At 40.7% G+C, this 16,610-nt stretch overlaps 1 long non-coding RNA gene across 1 annotated transcript; it reads left to right on the forward strand.

Moving 5' to 3' along the window:
• Window positions 1-2,199: 2,199 nt before the first annotated feature.
• LOC144583171 (uncharacterized) lies at window positions 2,200-8,650 on the forward strand. The gene is made up of 2 exons (XR_013536818.1): window positions 2,200-6,878; window positions 8,547-8,650. It is a non-coding gene; the product is annotated as an uncharacterized LOC144583171 (long non-coding RNA).
• Window positions 8,651-16,610: the final 7,960 nt, after the last annotated feature.

Below are 16,610 nucleotides of genomic sequence, written 5' to 3' on the forward strand. Positions count from 1 at the left end.
TACTTCTTTCTTAATATTTTTAGTTCCTGTTCATGCCATACAGTTCTGCAGACCGGAGACCTTTTCCTTCCAGAGTGTTATGCACAAGTACTGTCCTTGACCACTCTGTTTCTGCCCCTTTGTTGGGAGAGAAACATGGAATTTTGTGTATGTCTTCTTTCAGATGCTCCGGCACATTTTGAATATATTTCTAGCTGTCATAATTGATAGAGAGCACTGATATATTTAAATTACAGTCTATACTTGAGTCATGTGGCACTTGACTGATGCACCCACATATTTTATTTGTGGAAAGTTAATCCTTTGACAGTAGTTATAGAGTGGGCTTAAGAGCTGTTCTAGCAGCAGTGGGTTGCATTCCCTACAGTTTTGTCTGACTGCAAGTCCATTGCTGTTCAAATAAGCAAGCACTTCCCTGTTCACATTTTAAAACAACAGAAATAGGCAAAACTCCCCATAAGTACTTATCAGTCCAAATAGCTCTGATTTCCAAAATTGTTCTTGAAGGGAGTTTTGGAATTATTGTTGGGTCTGTTTTTTTGGGGGGGGCATCCATTAAACATTTTGAAGAGGGGGGTACATATCTTTATGTGTGTCATTTTTGTAGCAAAATGTGAGAAAGACACAAATAAATAACTTACGCAAGGGATATTACCCAAAACATATTGGCCTAAATATTATTCAAAGTATAGGCTGCATTCATTTGTGCACACACTTAGAAGTAAGTACTATCAGATTTAATGTTAAATGTTAGAGCAGTACGACAATGGAACCAATTACCTTGGGAAGTGGTAAGCGCTCCAACGCCGGAGGCATTCAAGAGAAAATTGGACAACCCTCTGCCATATGTGCTTTGATTACGATTCCTGCATTGAGCAGGGGGTTGGACTTGATAACTTTATAGGCCTCTTCCAACTCTATGCTTCTATGATTCTGTGCTAGGGCCCCATTGCTGCAGATTGCTGGAAGATGGAGAAGGCACGTAGCCAGTCTGGCCTTTTAAAACTGCTGACTCCAGCCTGCACTTTGATGAGCACAGTATCGTTGATGTGCAGACTGAGCTACTCTTCGACTCCCTCCAGCCCCTCCACTGTTCAGGAATAGGAAAGATGATTATTGTGTGATTACAAATGGAACAAGAGGAAAAATTCCCAAATGCTGAATGTCTCTGCCCTGGTTCCTAAAAGGCCCACACAGTTTACTTTAAATTTCCTGTAGATTCCTGACCACCTCAGCATAACATGTGGCACTAAAAACTCTTATTGCATTAGTGGCGCTGTGTCACCTTATCAGAGCAATGCTGAAAAATGCAGCATAGGTATTATTTCCCACTGCTGAATGCTCCCATTCTGGACTTACAGTGCCGTGTGAAGTAAACAAAACGAAGCAAAAACAAACATAAAAACAAAGTTGTGTCAGGAAGTATGAGGGTGGGCATAAAAGAGGTGTAGAATAGCAGCTAGCTTAAAATTGAGAGCAGTTAGCCTAGAAGGGAGTGAGTTCTGTGCCTGGTTGCATGGAGAGCCCAGAGCTAGAACTCCCTTCTGTGCTAATTTATGCTCATGAGGATAAGCGTGCTAACACTGTAGTAATGTCTTGGACTGAATCCCTGGCATATCTGGACAGGATTGGAGAAGACTGCTCTTCCTGAAACCCTGAAAGGCCACTGGCAATCACTATAGACAGTGCTGAACCCATGGGCTAATGGTCCAACTGGGGTACAAAGCAGCTTTTTATGTTCTTGTGCACTTTTCAGGTACAGTGGTGCCTCGCTTACCGGGTGCCCCGTTTAACGAATGATCCGCATACCGAAGGTGATTTTGCGATCGCAAAAGCGATCGCAAAACGATGTTTTCAATGCGCCCCATTTTCGCGCAGGTGATGGGCGGGGCTTCCGGCCGATAGGGGAAAAGGGATTCCCCTCCCCATCCTCCGGAGCTGAGCTGAAATGCCGGCTTCAGCATGGGCTTCAGAAGGGGAGGGGGAAGGGATTCCCCCACCTCCGGAGCTGTGCTGAGATGCCGGCTTCAGCGTCAGCTTCAGGAGGGGAGGGGGAAGGGAGCCATCCCTTCCCCCTACCTTCCCCCAGCTGACCGGCGGCGGCAGTGGAGGGGATGAGGGGGTGCTTCGGGGACCCCGGGGAAGCAGGGCAAGGCCCAGGTGTTCCGGCGGCCCTCCTCCCGGCGGCGGCGGCGGCGGCAGCGGCAGCGACTGGGGTGAGGGGTGCTTCGGGGACCACGGGGAGGCAGGGCAAGGCCCGGGTGTTCTGGTGGCTCTCCTCCCGAGCCCTCGCTTGTCTCCCGGGCTAGCTAGCTGGCTGGTTGGCAGTGCTTTACTATGATCGGTTCCCTGCTTGGGGAACTGATCACGGTAAAACAATGCTTTTTCAACAGCTGATGGGCGGTTCCAAAATGGCCGCTGCTGTTTTCTGGATGGATTCCTTGCTTACCGAGGCGGCGAAAATGGCCGCCCCTATGGAGGATTTTCGCTGAACGGTGAGTTTTTGCCTCATAGGAACGCATTAAACAGGATTTAATGTGTTTCTATGGGGTTTTTTGTTCCGTTTAGCGATGTTTTCGGATAGCGACGTTAATCCTGGAACGGATTAACGTCGCTATGCGGGGCACCACTGTAGATCAGTGGTTCCCAACCTTGGGTCCCCATGTATTCTTGGACTAAATCTCCCAGAAGCCCTCATTGCTAGCTATGCTGGCCAGTGGTGAAGGCTTCTGGGAGTTGAAGTCCAAGAACATCTGGGGACCAAAGGTTGGGAACCACTATGGTAGTCTTTGACAGCCAGTCTGTTACAGTGGTCACAGATTCGAATTAGGATGCGGGGGACCCAACATAAATGCCCTCTCGGTTGTAAAACTCACTTGGAGTAATCCTGGACAATCTAGTCTAAATCACAGAGCTTCTGTGGGAATGAATGGGGACAGCCATACATGCTGCCTTGGGTTAAAAAGAGAAAAGGTGGGATATAAAGTGAACTAACAAATAATGATAGTGGCCTTGAAAAGAGGAAGAAAGAAAATGTGGGTAGTTAAAAAAACCTTTTTAGGCAGGAGGGAAGGTCAGGAGGCATTTGTTGAATAGTGAGATGCTTTGCCATGTAGTGCTATAAATGTGATAGTAGGTGCAGTCATTTTTCTGGTTGTGTTTTTTCACAGGACACAAAGCAACAGAGCTGCAGTATACCATTCCTATGGGGAGGCGGTGGGCATGTGACCTACTTTACACAGGGCAGCCCTCCTCTTGAAGGCATGCTTGGTTTCAATTCAGTTCGGACCCATTTAAGAGATAAAGAGCCACAGGGAGGGATAGCAGGCCTTGACGTTACCTACCAACAGTCAGCCCTTGGAGAGCAGAGTTAGCAGTAGGTGTACAGGTTAACTGGTCACAGTCTTCTTCACTAGGTTGAGATTGCATATCTGGTTACATGATGCTAATTTTGCATGACTCCGAAGGGTTCTGTCCATCCATCCATCCATCCATCCATATGCACATTGTTATTATTATTGTTGTTTCACCTCATATACCACCCTATAGGGCTAAGCACCCTCTGGGTGGTTTACCACATAAGTGTGCAAGATGCACACCAGCAGCTTCTTTCTTTGTCCTCCTTTTGATAAAGCCCAAGTGAGCACTCCAAAAACACCCTGAGATATAAATAAAAATTCCACCCCCACTTACACCAAGAGGTGTGAATATCAGAAACATATACATACAAATGCTAGTTGAAATGAGCAGTGCATTTAGTTACTGTGCTAAATAGATATAGTGACTGAACTTTTTGGTCTCTTTACAGTTTGTATAAAATAAGTGGGATTTAAAAAGCCCTGGATGACGATAAAGGCAAAAAGGTATTAAAATAGTGTGAAAAATATGGAACATTGCTACATATTTTAGTGGTGAAATTTTGAATTAAGCAAACAGGTACATGTAAGTTCCAGCTTACAACTGAGTAATGGTTTCATTGATTCCACAGTGTTTGATATGGTCGTTGCGCATTTATGTTTCACTTTTTCTTAAGGTTGCTTCTTTTAATTAAAAAAGACAGAAGTACTTTATTTTGCAATGTACTTTTAATATTTCAAAGCAAGTACCCAATGGTGCCTGCTTTGAAATATGAAAAACACATTGTAATTTCTTCACCGTGTGCTAATGAGGTTACAAAGTACAATGTTGATCTGATCCGGAACAACAACTAAGTGGTGCTGAATATCACTTGTAAGTAACCATCTATATTTCTGGTTCCCAAATACTGTAAATTCCTCTAGAAATGTCCTCTGAACACAGCATCCCAAATATCAATGACCTTGCTCTGGCATGGGATGTGATTATGGCTGCTGCTTATTATAGATTAAAATCACAATCGGTTTCTCCCTTTTGAGACTTAGGCAGTCTGTACAAAAATCCCCCAGCTCCCCTAAGTCAGAAACCTCTCAAAGCACATCTGATCCTGAGCCATTAAAATAGAGCTTTTCGCTACTTGCATGGAGCTCACGCTATCTGATGTATATAGCAGCCTATATATATGCCGCTATTAGACTGAAATGATTTTTCTTCAGTTTGCTCAAACCCAGATTTAAAGTCATGTCCCAGAGGTAACAGGGAAGTCGATCCCCTAAGCTACTCGGTCATTGTTTGCTTTTTGAAAACATGTAATATCCTATTTCTGTGCTGTCAGGGTAATTTCAACTGCATCTACTACTTAAATTTTTTCCTTTGAAAATTTAGCAGTGTGCCATTTAATGAAAAATTAACTGCTGTACTTTGTTTTATTTTTCCTTTTGAAAAAAACATAAATCCAGAAGCATGCATTTATCAGACCCATTTGTTCTGGTTCTACTCCTTTGAATGCTTTCACTATCTTATTTGGCAGGCAAATACCTATCCATTGATGGCATGCCGTTAAAGTATTGCCGACTGGTAAAATATTTAAAGATGTTTTCCCCGTAGCATTTCCTTGTCTCTCTAACATTCTGTCTCTATTGTGACTCAAGGACAGATTCCGCCTCCCCCACCCTCAAGAGATGAGCAAAGGGGTTACTTTAGCCTAGCCATTGTAAGTGCAAGCAACAGGACTCCCTTTGGCTTTAATTTGTCCCTGTCTTTCTTTTGATACCACCAGTATTAATAGCTTTGCAAGAAAATTCTGCAGTCATTAATCATAATAATTAATCAGATCCAATTATATTGCATATAAATGCGAACAAATTGCTGAAAAAATAATGATCTATCACCAACATGTCATGAGGAAAAGAGACTAAAATAGCAATTAGATGCAGGATTTAGTTGTGTACAAGTACCCTGCTACCGATTTTACCAGTGTGATGATCTGATGATGTAATTAGTGGGAAGTAAAAATCTCACAGGCTTTAACAGTGGACTGCCTAATGACGGCAACTACTGAAAAAAAAAAGCCATCGCTTTCATTAGCCATCATTTTTACACCAAGGATTAATGTCTCCTTATCAAACCACCTTATCTGGGAAGATGGAGATCCAGTTTCACTGAGGGCCAAATCCTGCACCCAGAAAGAAGGCCAACTGTATCCCACTCCTAAGTAAAAGTTCATAACATTTCCACTTACAGCAGTGTATGTGGACTTCCAAACCAATTCTTGCTGCAGGTCATAGTCTAATGATACTTGCTAAGGCATTAGTTCCATTTAACACAGTGGGATTTACTTCTGAGTAAGCATATTTAACCCAGGCTGAATGTTTTACACATGGACATGAATTTATTTTTATTTTATTTATTATTTATTTATTTTATTTATTGAATTTATATGCCGCCCACTCCACCCAGAGGTCTCTGGGTGGCTTACAGTAATTAAAATAATTTTTACTACAGAAACAGCATTTCTTTGAAGAGAAGGGAAAACATCTGTAAATAAAAAATAACCAGGCCTATTCCTATGATTGTATAATTGAAATCCATTTTATTAGTAACTATCAATTAACTAGGGATGTGGTGGTTCTGCGGGTTAAACCGCTGGCCATGTGATCACGGAAACTGTCTTTGGACAAAAACGCTAGCTCTATGGCTTGGAAACAGGGATGAGCACCGCCCCCTAGAGTCGAACACGACTGGACTAAATGTCAAGGGGAACCTTTACCTTTACCCATCAATTATCTTTTATTTGACAAAGTTAAGCAATTGCTCTGAAAAGATACCAGGATTTTCTCCCAGACTTCAACATGCATACAACTCTACTACTTGAAGCAATAAGAGAGTAGATAAAAATGTACTGCATGGCCTGATTTCTCTTCTTGGCCAATGCTGGCCTGTGACCCTGGTCTGATCTAGAAACATGGAGTCTTAAGCAGGCTTGTGAAGAAATAATACATACCACTGAATCACATAAACTTACTTGGAAGAAACCCCATTTAAAATGAGACCATGAACAACCACCTTCAACATACAGTTGTGACTTGGCCAATACTTTGGCTTGGAGTGCTTTTCAATATACAGGAAAATACCATATTCATCTATCTCACTCTCTCTTTTTTTACAAAAAGAAGCTCATACGTGCGCGGGTATACACGCGCACACACACACACACACACATTTGCAAGGCTTTAAAACTGCTCAGCGTTGGCTCGGCGGATAACACTAAATAGGTAACTGAAGATTGACGAGCAGTTTTATTACGGACCTGCGACTTGAAAAATAAATGTTAAGTTCATCATAGTTTTCTGTACTAAGCACTGCACTTTACTGTCTTTGATCTCAGCGTTGTGACTACTACAAAGAAATAAAACCTTATCTTACCTTTTCCAGCATCTACTGCAGAAGACCTCAATAATGCATAAGAACATCTGGAAGTACGGTAATTTCAGCTATCAGAGATAAGAATTGACACAGAACAGGTAAAACCTACAAAGATCCTGTGTTGAAATGAGCTGATTAAGGCTGGGTAACTTAAAACATTGTGTATATAGTATTTTCCTGCCATGCTTGCTACATCTTGCAATTGTATATAAGCAGGGGGAGAAAAGGTGGTGGATGACAATTATTTCTTCTTTTCAATCTATTTTAATAGCTTGATTAGTTTGGAGCAGTATTCTGTTTTATATAAAGGGAGAGAAATGACAGTAAATCTCTTGCCATCTCCATCTCTTTAGAGTTAACTGTGAGTTCATAGAGGATACATGGGCATAGTAAACAGGTTTTGAAATGACAATTTTTTACTGGTTGCAAGTGCTAATTGCTAGTTTCTCAAGGGTATAGAATTAATCACCTGCTAGATTTACAGTCTCTAGGTTGAGACCTGAGGATGGAAGCAATAAGAAAAGCTCTTGAGGGACATATCATATGGCGAGTCTAAATATCAGTCTCTATGCATATGTAAATTGGCAACAAAGTTTTTTCAAAGCTCAAGTATGCTAATTTCAAACAGGCAAGACTAAAGCTAGCTTTTAGCAGCTGTTTAACGTCTGCCTGTGGGTGGTAGAGAGAGCTTAAAATACAAGCAAACAGTGGTGCATAAGTAATTAAGCAACATTTTGCTGGGCATAAATAATTCTGTTTATGTTGCTCTTTTGAAGAGTGCAGAATACAAAATAACAGATCAAGTGCACCTTTAGTCACCAGAGGTTAGCTGCTCTTCCTCTGTACCTTCCTTTGGTTTCATATTCTAAGGAAGAATCAGGTCCAGGTTAACGGTGTCTTGTCTCTCCCCATCACTGGGCTGCAGAGGAACTTTATCTTTAAAATGACACTGTTATATTTTTTTTTTACAAAGTTTTGTACCCAACTTGTAGTTTGACTGCATTTCCTGTTATACTCTACCAGTATGCCTAATGGCATTAAAATAAAACATTTAAAGCACGCCTTTATACCTCACAGGTTTTTCACCTCACAGGCATGCCAAATATTGATAACTCCGACTGATTTGTATTCCCCCCCCCGCTTCATATCTTGTCAAACTATTTTTAAGGAGACAGTGAATGACCTTTATTGTTTCAACGGTCACGAGGCAAACAAATAGTCCTTAAAAATCTTTTTTTTAAAAGAAATTACTACACTCATTAAAAGAGTCAAGACAGTCATTATGATATAAAAATAAGGGTTAGGATTCATTCATAAGACTCACTAGCCGAATTCTGGACATCCCTAAATAAATTAAGGAAGAGCAAATATTGCCACTTGAATCTGCAAAAACCTTGGAAGGATGAAAGATTTAACTTGATTTGCCAACATCTAGTATAGAAAAACAGATCATTGGTACTGGCAGTGATAAATGTCACATTTTAAAGCTTGATTTTGATTAAATGTTAACAGTGGAAAGAATTAACAGTTAAAAGCAGTAATAGGTAATAAAAGAAGCCTTCACTGTATGTATATACTATATTGGTATTTTGAAATTAAATGAGGAGCTTTCATAGAAAGATGGTATATTGAATGGTCACTCTCTGCTTTAAAGACTTGGTATGAAGGAACGGGAAGTGTGGGGTGGTGACTCTGAGATTCAGCCAGCTGTCAAAGTCCTGACTGAGTGTGACTGACTTTGTTTCCTCTTCTTCTATCTCACACAGGGAAGGCGAACACACTCTAGAACAAAGCTGGCTTCTTGATTGAGCTGAAAGTGGAGAACCTTCAGCTGGTTCTGGAGAATCACTGACATCAGAGTATACCCATGCCATCCCATGGGGGTGTGGGTGGGAGGATGACGATTGTCCTGTGGCCTGCAGATAACAGGAGTTGTGGGAATTATTTTCTGTGCCTAATTCCATTTGGGTAACTTTCGTTCTAGCAGAATTGGTTTAGTTCTCCCACATCCATCCCCAACATGTGTACAAGGAATACACTCTAAAACAATTTCAGCAAGTCCAAGGGCTAGCATTCTACTCCTAGGGGCCATCTGGATTGGCAAAGATGTGGGGAAACCCTTAATACATCAAACAAGAAGTAACCAGAAGTCAATTCCTAATATTCAAAATTGATAAGACATATTTTTAAACAGGGCAGGGGGTATCCAAAATTATGAAGGACTTGCATCATTCTGTATTTTAGTCCCTCCAATAATATTATAATCTTGAATAAATATCAGTACAATATTTAGCCCAGCAAGGAAAGGGTAGCTGTTGCCTTGGTCTCTGAATAATGATCAAACACTTGTCAGCCTTGCTATGATTGCTCTTTGTTGGAACATCATGTGAATATCACAATATATGTTGTGGGCATTCCACATAAATTCCTGATGAAGATAACCATGTAATTAATGTGATCCTTGTTTCTTCCTTGAAGGTCAAGAATTTTTAAATTAAACATCTGTATGGGGTGCCTATATTAGACCCCTTTGTCTCAGTGTGGAGTATAGTGAACATGTTTGTTCACTGAGTTAGGAACAGGAAAAAGTTGTGCAATCCAGCTGATGTAATAAGAAAGATTAAGAGGCAAACATTTTCCTTGATTGCATAATTCCAGCATCCAAGGAAAGGATGGTAGTGTCAGAACCTGATAAGGATGCCTGATTCCCCCAGGAGTATTGTGTGTGTGTTTAGTCATTTACTCGTGTCCGAGTCCGACTCTTCGTGACCCCACAGACCAGAGCACGCCAGGCCCTTCTATCTTCCACTGCCTCCCGGAGTTGTGTCAATTTCGTGTTGGTTGCTTCGCAGACACTGTCCAGCCATCTCATCCTCGGCCGTCCCCTTCTCCTCTTGCCATCACACTTTCCCATCATCAGGGTCTTTTGCAGGGAGTCTTTTCTTCTCATGAGATGGCCAAAGTACTGGAGCCTCAGCTTCAGGATCTGTCCTTCCAGTGAGCACTCAGGGTTGATTTCCTTTAGAACTGATAGGTTTGTTCTCCTTGCAGTCCAGGGGATTCTCAAGAGCCTCCTCCAGCACCACAATTCAAAGGCATCAATTCTTCGGCGGTCTGCTTTCTTTATGGTCCAGCTCTCACTTCCATAGATCACAACAGGAAAAACCATACCTTTGACTATTCGGACTTTTGTTGGCAATGTGATGTCTCTGCTTTTTAAGATGCTGTCAAGATTTGTCATCGCTTTCCTCCCAAGCAGCAGGTGCTTTTTAATTTTAATTTCAGGGCTGCTGTCTCCATCTGCAGTGATCATGGAGCCCAGGAAAATAAAATCTGTCACTGCCTCCATGTCTTCCCCCTCTATTTCCCAGGAGGTGATGGGACCAGTGGCCATGATCTTAGTTTTTTTGATGTTGAGTTTCAGACCATTTTTTGCACTCTCCTCTTTCACTCTCATTACAAGGTTCTTTAATTCCTCCTCACTTTCTGCCATCAGAGTGGTATCATCTGCATATCTGAGGTTGTTGATATTTCTTCCGGCAATCTTAATTCCGGCTTAGGTTTCATCCAGTCCAGGAGTATTATACAGACTTATAGACCTCCTAGGTAAAGAACAGAAGCCTATGATTCATCATAGTGGACATTATCCCAGTAAAGGGTTAATCCCAGAATGAAACCAGACAATCAGTAACAAGCATTTCCAAACTCATTTGGGTATCTAATTATAAGTATTTTCATTGTTGCAATAATTCCAGCATTCTTCAAAACTTGTCTATTACTATAAGATTTATTTATTTATCTCATTTCTGAGTTCCATACTTAAAAATAATAAATCCAAAAAAATATCAAAGACAGTTGTGAGTAAAATATATGAATATAGACATTAAGTTTTAGGCAAATGTTTAAGTCAAAAAATCCATCTCAAGTGTAAGTTTTTAGCTATAAAAGTCCAGACAAGAATGTTAGTTACTTTCGCTCCATAAGACGCACCTTTCCATAAGACGCACCAATTTTTTAAAGAGAAGAAAACAGGGAAATATAATCTGTTTTCTTCGCTCCATAAGACTGTTTTGTGGGGGGAAAGTGCGTCTTATGGTGCAAAAAATACGGTATATTTGTATCAAAATAAAAGAGCTTATGTAAAGGACTAATTAAAAAAGATAATGCCTCTCTATAATACTTCATTAAAAGTAAAAAGCAGTGTAACTCCAGAAGCTTTTAAATGTTTCTTTGAAATACATGAAAGTGATACCAGAAGAGAATCAAACAAGATTTTAGTACTGTATGACCCTTAGCAGAGAAAACACAGGCCTCAGAGAAACTAGGCCCAGAAACATTCACACATAGCTCAGGCAAATAGAGGAACATTCACACATCATAGGGAATGTCATTGTCACACTTTTGTTTGGCCCATCCTCCTTTTGATCTGGCGGATGATCTGGTCCTGGAATGCAGGCAGGAGGAACCCAGCCATGATAGGCCAAAACATTCACACCAGGGAGCTGGAGAATGAAGGCCAAATATCAGGGCCCAGGAAGGCTACACATAAACATACCAAAAAGATTCTTTCCCCAGACATTCAGGTGCATCTTGGGCATAAGCCAAGGACACATGGGCGCACAATTTGCATATCTATAGGGAACCAACAGATCAGCGTAGTTGACACCACTACCCAATGAAAGGCAGGGTCCAAACTTTGGGTACAAATGACCGATAGAACTGTAGCACTTTATTACTCTTTGTATCATTATAAAATATTTGTACACTGTATTTTTGGGGTCTTGTCTGCTTTTAAGAGAAGTCCCAGCTGACCTTTTCTTTGCTACTATTCAAATAAAATTAGGCCTTTGGTTCAGCTGTTGTGTCTATGCCTGATTCCAGGTTTGGCTGGTAACATCAGAGTTCTTATAAATAAAAAATATATATAATCAAAAACATTTCTAAGACACACACACACACACACACACACACACACACACACACACACACACACACACACACACACACACACACACACACACACACACACACACACACACACACACACACACACACACACACACACACACACACACACACACACACACACACACACACACACACACACACATATATTTTCTCACCCAGCCTTATGTAAAATCCATTACTGGCTATTGCTATTATCTTTCCGCTGCTCTAAGGACGTATAGCACTCTGGTGCCATAGCTTATTGGTAACCCTGCCAAGGGCATTTGTAGCTTATTCATACCCTAGCCTATGACATATATAGCAATCCACAGGAATAGCCAGTTCCTTGCTATTCATTTTACTGTTGTTAGATGGTACTATGGGATAACATTTTTTAACTTTCTCACACCAATGACTTCTCATTAGAAAATGACACTCTTCTTTCTCTCTTCCACTTGCTTACCAAGAAACAAACAGCTTAAAATAGCAATTATCTTTCCCTCCTTTTATAATATTCTGTAAAAGCTTCTATTGTACAATTTAATATAATATTCTTTGCCTAACATAGGTGTCCACATATATTTTGTGGTACTTCTTTGTTAAATAACATTATAGGTTAAAAACAACATAAGTGGCATTTTAAAATGCACTTTCCTTGTTCTCTTGTTCACATTACATCACTAAGCTATTCTTTACTCTTTCTTGTGAAAAATGACACAAAACTGAATGAGTTACTTCTGCCTTGTTATCTTATCAGTAGCTTTGTTCCGAAACAAACTAGGCTTATTTTGTAAACAATGAAAATCAAGCTGTACTCGTGCCTTGCTTTTACTTTAAAGCACTTTTTTCCTGCACTGTTTTGAAAAGAACTGTTTATTTTAGGCCACAACTTCTGCACCCCATGAACTCAATTTTTTAAAAAACAATTTGATAGTAGGCTTCAGTAGTCTCCCATGGAAAATAATGGCAGGTATATAAAAAGTCAGCATGTCAAGAAAAGCATCTAATTTAGCCTTCTCCCTTGCTTTTCTGTGTAGGGAATTTTATTTCTGTGCAGGCATAACAAGAAAATAATAGATAAACACAGCCTTTCCCCCAAAGGTTTGTAACTTGGGAACACTTCACTGTTCTGCTGTATGGAATGTGAAACTTTAAACTTGATTAGTGAGTATGTGCAAAGCTGAGTCATACTGTGGTGTGATATCATGGTGTGATATCACTGAATGCTTCTGGCAGCTGACATAGCATCTGCCATCATGAGGGAACTGGAAATGTGAAAAAGGCAGTATTTCGGTGCAACAACTAATGACGTCCACTATGATCATGCAAGTTTCTGCCATATCTGTGTATTTCCCTTTCTTCACACAATAGCACACTTGATTATGGGTTGGGAGGAATAGGTCTGTGAAATGGCCCATACTGTTTTCCCCCATATGTGCTACTTTTGTCATGGGGTGACTTTAGCTGACTGAGAATGCTCCAAATGCTGCAAGCCCCGATGACAATCTGCAGTGCCTGCAGGCCATAACTGAAGCTTCATTTTGCACACTGTGTGAGTTCCTATTTGTCAATGATTGCACTCTTAATGCAACCACACTTCTGGATATGCAGATAATCCTTAATCTGTTCTCTGCTGCCTGTACTAATTTTGGCCTGTGGATCAGTACTGATAAAATGGTAGTGATACACCAATCTGTTGTGCTCCTCTGGTTATGATCTATTAGTTCTAAAGGTGTATGAACACCCCTTCACTGCAGTGGATAAGTTCATGTATCTTGGCAGCAATATCTTCCAGTGTGTTCTCAAGGATGGTGAAGTGGTCTTGTGAATCTCTAAAACTAGCACTGCCTTCAGAAGACTTCAATGCGTGGAATTGATGTGGAATCAACCTTTCTGTTAAACTGAAGATGTACAAAGCAGTTGTTCTATCTTCTCTATTTTAGGAAGTGGTGATACGAACTTTCTATCAACACTATGGAAGAAAGCTCAATTACTTTCATTTTGTACCTCTCTTTGGAGACGTCTCAGCATCAGATGGCAGGATAAAGTCCCTGACACATGGAGAAAAAACAAAAGGCACACATTTTTACAATCCAGAACAGCAGCAGCAGCAACAACAAAGTCAGTCAGCTGGCCATCAGGTGTCAGACAACCACTTTCCAAAATGTATATGGAGAACATGTTGCAAGTGCTTTATTGTTTGGTGGACAAAATAAGTTATTCAAGTATACACTGAAAACAACATTGAACAATTTTGTTGTTGGCCCTGTTAGTGTGGAAGGTCTCTCTCAAAACCAAAATGTCTGGCAAAATGCTGTCAAACAAAGGGCTAAAGAATTTGAAATCAGAAGAATCAAGGTTGCACAAAGACAGAAGTGAGAAAGCAAGGATGTATCTCTTTGACAGCACAAGAACCCCCAAATCAGCTCACGTAGTCTCCACTATTTCCATATGTTCCAGACTCACATTGGGCTAGTTAGTCTCTTGCATGTCCACTGATGTGCCACTGCTTAACCTTAATTGCTTGCACATTCTTTCCCCTAAATGGTGACTGAATACGATGGAGATGGTCTTCTTAAAAAAGAAAGAATGAACTGTTGCAGCCCTCCATGCTTTACAGAGTAGAGACGGGAACCATCTATCAACGCCATGCAAGAAATTTCAATCATTTTCATCTTATCTGTCTTCAGAGAATTCTCAATGTCAAATGGATAGGATAAACTTCCTGACACTGAAATCCTAGAGCAAACACAAACGACAAGCATTTTTACAATTTTGAAACAATGAGAACTTTGGAGGATTTTCCATGTCAGGATGTTGAACAACCATCATCCAAATCAATTTGATTTTAAAGAGCTTGTTGCAGGTGCTTGGTTGCATGGGGGACAAAAGAAATGTTTGGAGGATACCCCGAAGAAATGTAATCTTGACAATGTAAAGTGGAAAGCTCTCATTCAAGATCAAAACATCTGGTGAAATGCCATCAAACAAAGGGCTGGAAATTGTGAAATAAAAATAATCAAAGATGCACAAAGGAGGAGAGAAATGAGAAAGCAAGAATTTAGCATCTAAAAACCCAACAAGTCCAGGATCAGCTAATTCCCCCTGCCTCTTGTATTTTCTGGGCTCATATTGAACAAGTTAGTTGAGTGTGCATTCATCAGTATGATACTGTTCAACCTTAACTGCTTGCTTCTCTCTCTCTCTCTCTCTCTCTCTCTCTCTCTCTCTCTCTCTCTCTCTCTCTCTCTCTCTCTCTCTCTCAATGGTGAATCTCATGGAAATGGCCTTCTTGAACAACAGACACATCATATTGCTGATTGTATCCCATTATTTGAAACATGGTTTTCAAACAGCAAGGATTTTTCTTTCTTTCTTTCTTTCTTTCTTTCTTTCTTTCTTTCTTTCTTTCTTTCTTTCTTTCTTTCTTTCTTTCTTTCTTTCTTTCTTTCTTTCTTTCTTTCTTTCTTTCTTTCTTTCTTTGTTTTTGTTTGTTTGTTTGTTTGTTTGTTCTATTAGATAGGGGGAGTTTAACCCATCATGGCTTCTGCCATGTTTTCAAACCCAATTTTTACTGCTGCTTCTCTGAATGATCCAGTTTCTCTGAATGATCAGCTGCTGTCAGAGAATTTTTCCTGGCCATTAAGAAAAGTCATCATGGCTATCCTACTCATAGTGTGGCTACTGATGCTTCACCACAAAAGAGGATGGTTCACCAAAGAAGAGGTCAAAGGAGGTCAAAACCTGCACAAAATATGCAGTATACATTAATATAGCCAAATATGTTGTTGCTGTTGTTTAGTTGTTTAGTCACGTCCGACTCTTCGTGACCCCATGGACCAGAGCACGCCAGGCCCTCCTGTCTTCCACTGCCTCCCGGAGTTTGGTCAAATTCATGTTGGTAGCTTTGATAACACTGTCCAACCATCTCGTCCTCTGTCGTCCCCTTCTCCTCTTGCCTTCACACTTTCCCAGCATCAGGGTCTTTTCCAGGGAGTCTTCTCTTCTCATGAGATGGCCAAAATATTGGAGCCTCAGCTTCAGGACCTGTGCTTCCAGTGAGCACTCAGGGTTGATGTTCTTTTAAATGGATAGGTTTGTTCTCTTTGCAGTCCAGGGGACTCTCCAGAGTCTCCTTCAGCACCACAATATACTTATTATAAATTGAACAGATATGTGGTATGACTCACCAACCTGTGGAAAATTGTGACCTTAACGCCAGTGCTTTCTGCTCCATCTGCCACGCTCTTGTGATCTCCAGCTCGCTCTTAACAAGCTGGAGATCACTCACCTTTACACTTTCACACTAAGATACCAAAATAAATCTATTGCTCAAGCAGTGGAGTGATGTGCACACAGAATGGGACAAGATATTGGACCATTTAATTTGTGCACTTTGCCCACTATTAAGTTGTTGCCGATAGGCTATTTTCTTTGTCTTTCTAGACATTGGTGCGCCCTACCATAATCTCATATCTAACATTTATATTTGCATAAATATTCCTCCTATGTGGAGTGCAAGCCCATGCAAAGGAGCATTCTGGACAAATGGTAGGACTTGAAAAGGACACATGGCACATGTATCACATGGCACTTTGTGCCACTCCTGGCTGGAAATTATACTTCGTGTTCCACCACAGGGCATATGGGGTAAAGGTGTCTTGCCTTTACTGTTCAGATGTGGAACACCTTCACTTGGAAGTCCTGTTTGGCTATTTCCCTCTTCACCTTTTCCTCACCAGTAATGGCCATCCTGTTGAGACAGACCATCCATATGAATTATGGTCTATTTCCACTGGATGTTGGTCTAAATATGTGCTGTGTTAAGACATTTTTAAAATGTTGTTTATTCTCATATATTTATGTTGTAATAGGACCGGCAT

The sequence above is a fragment of the Pogona vitticeps genome, chromosome 1 (genome assembly GCF_051106095.1).
Source record: "Pogona vitticeps strain Pit_001003342236 chromosome 1, PviZW2.1, whole genome shotgun sequence".
Lineage (NCBI taxonomy): Eukaryota > Metazoa > Chordata > Lepidosauria > Squamata > Agamidae > Pogona > Pogona vitticeps.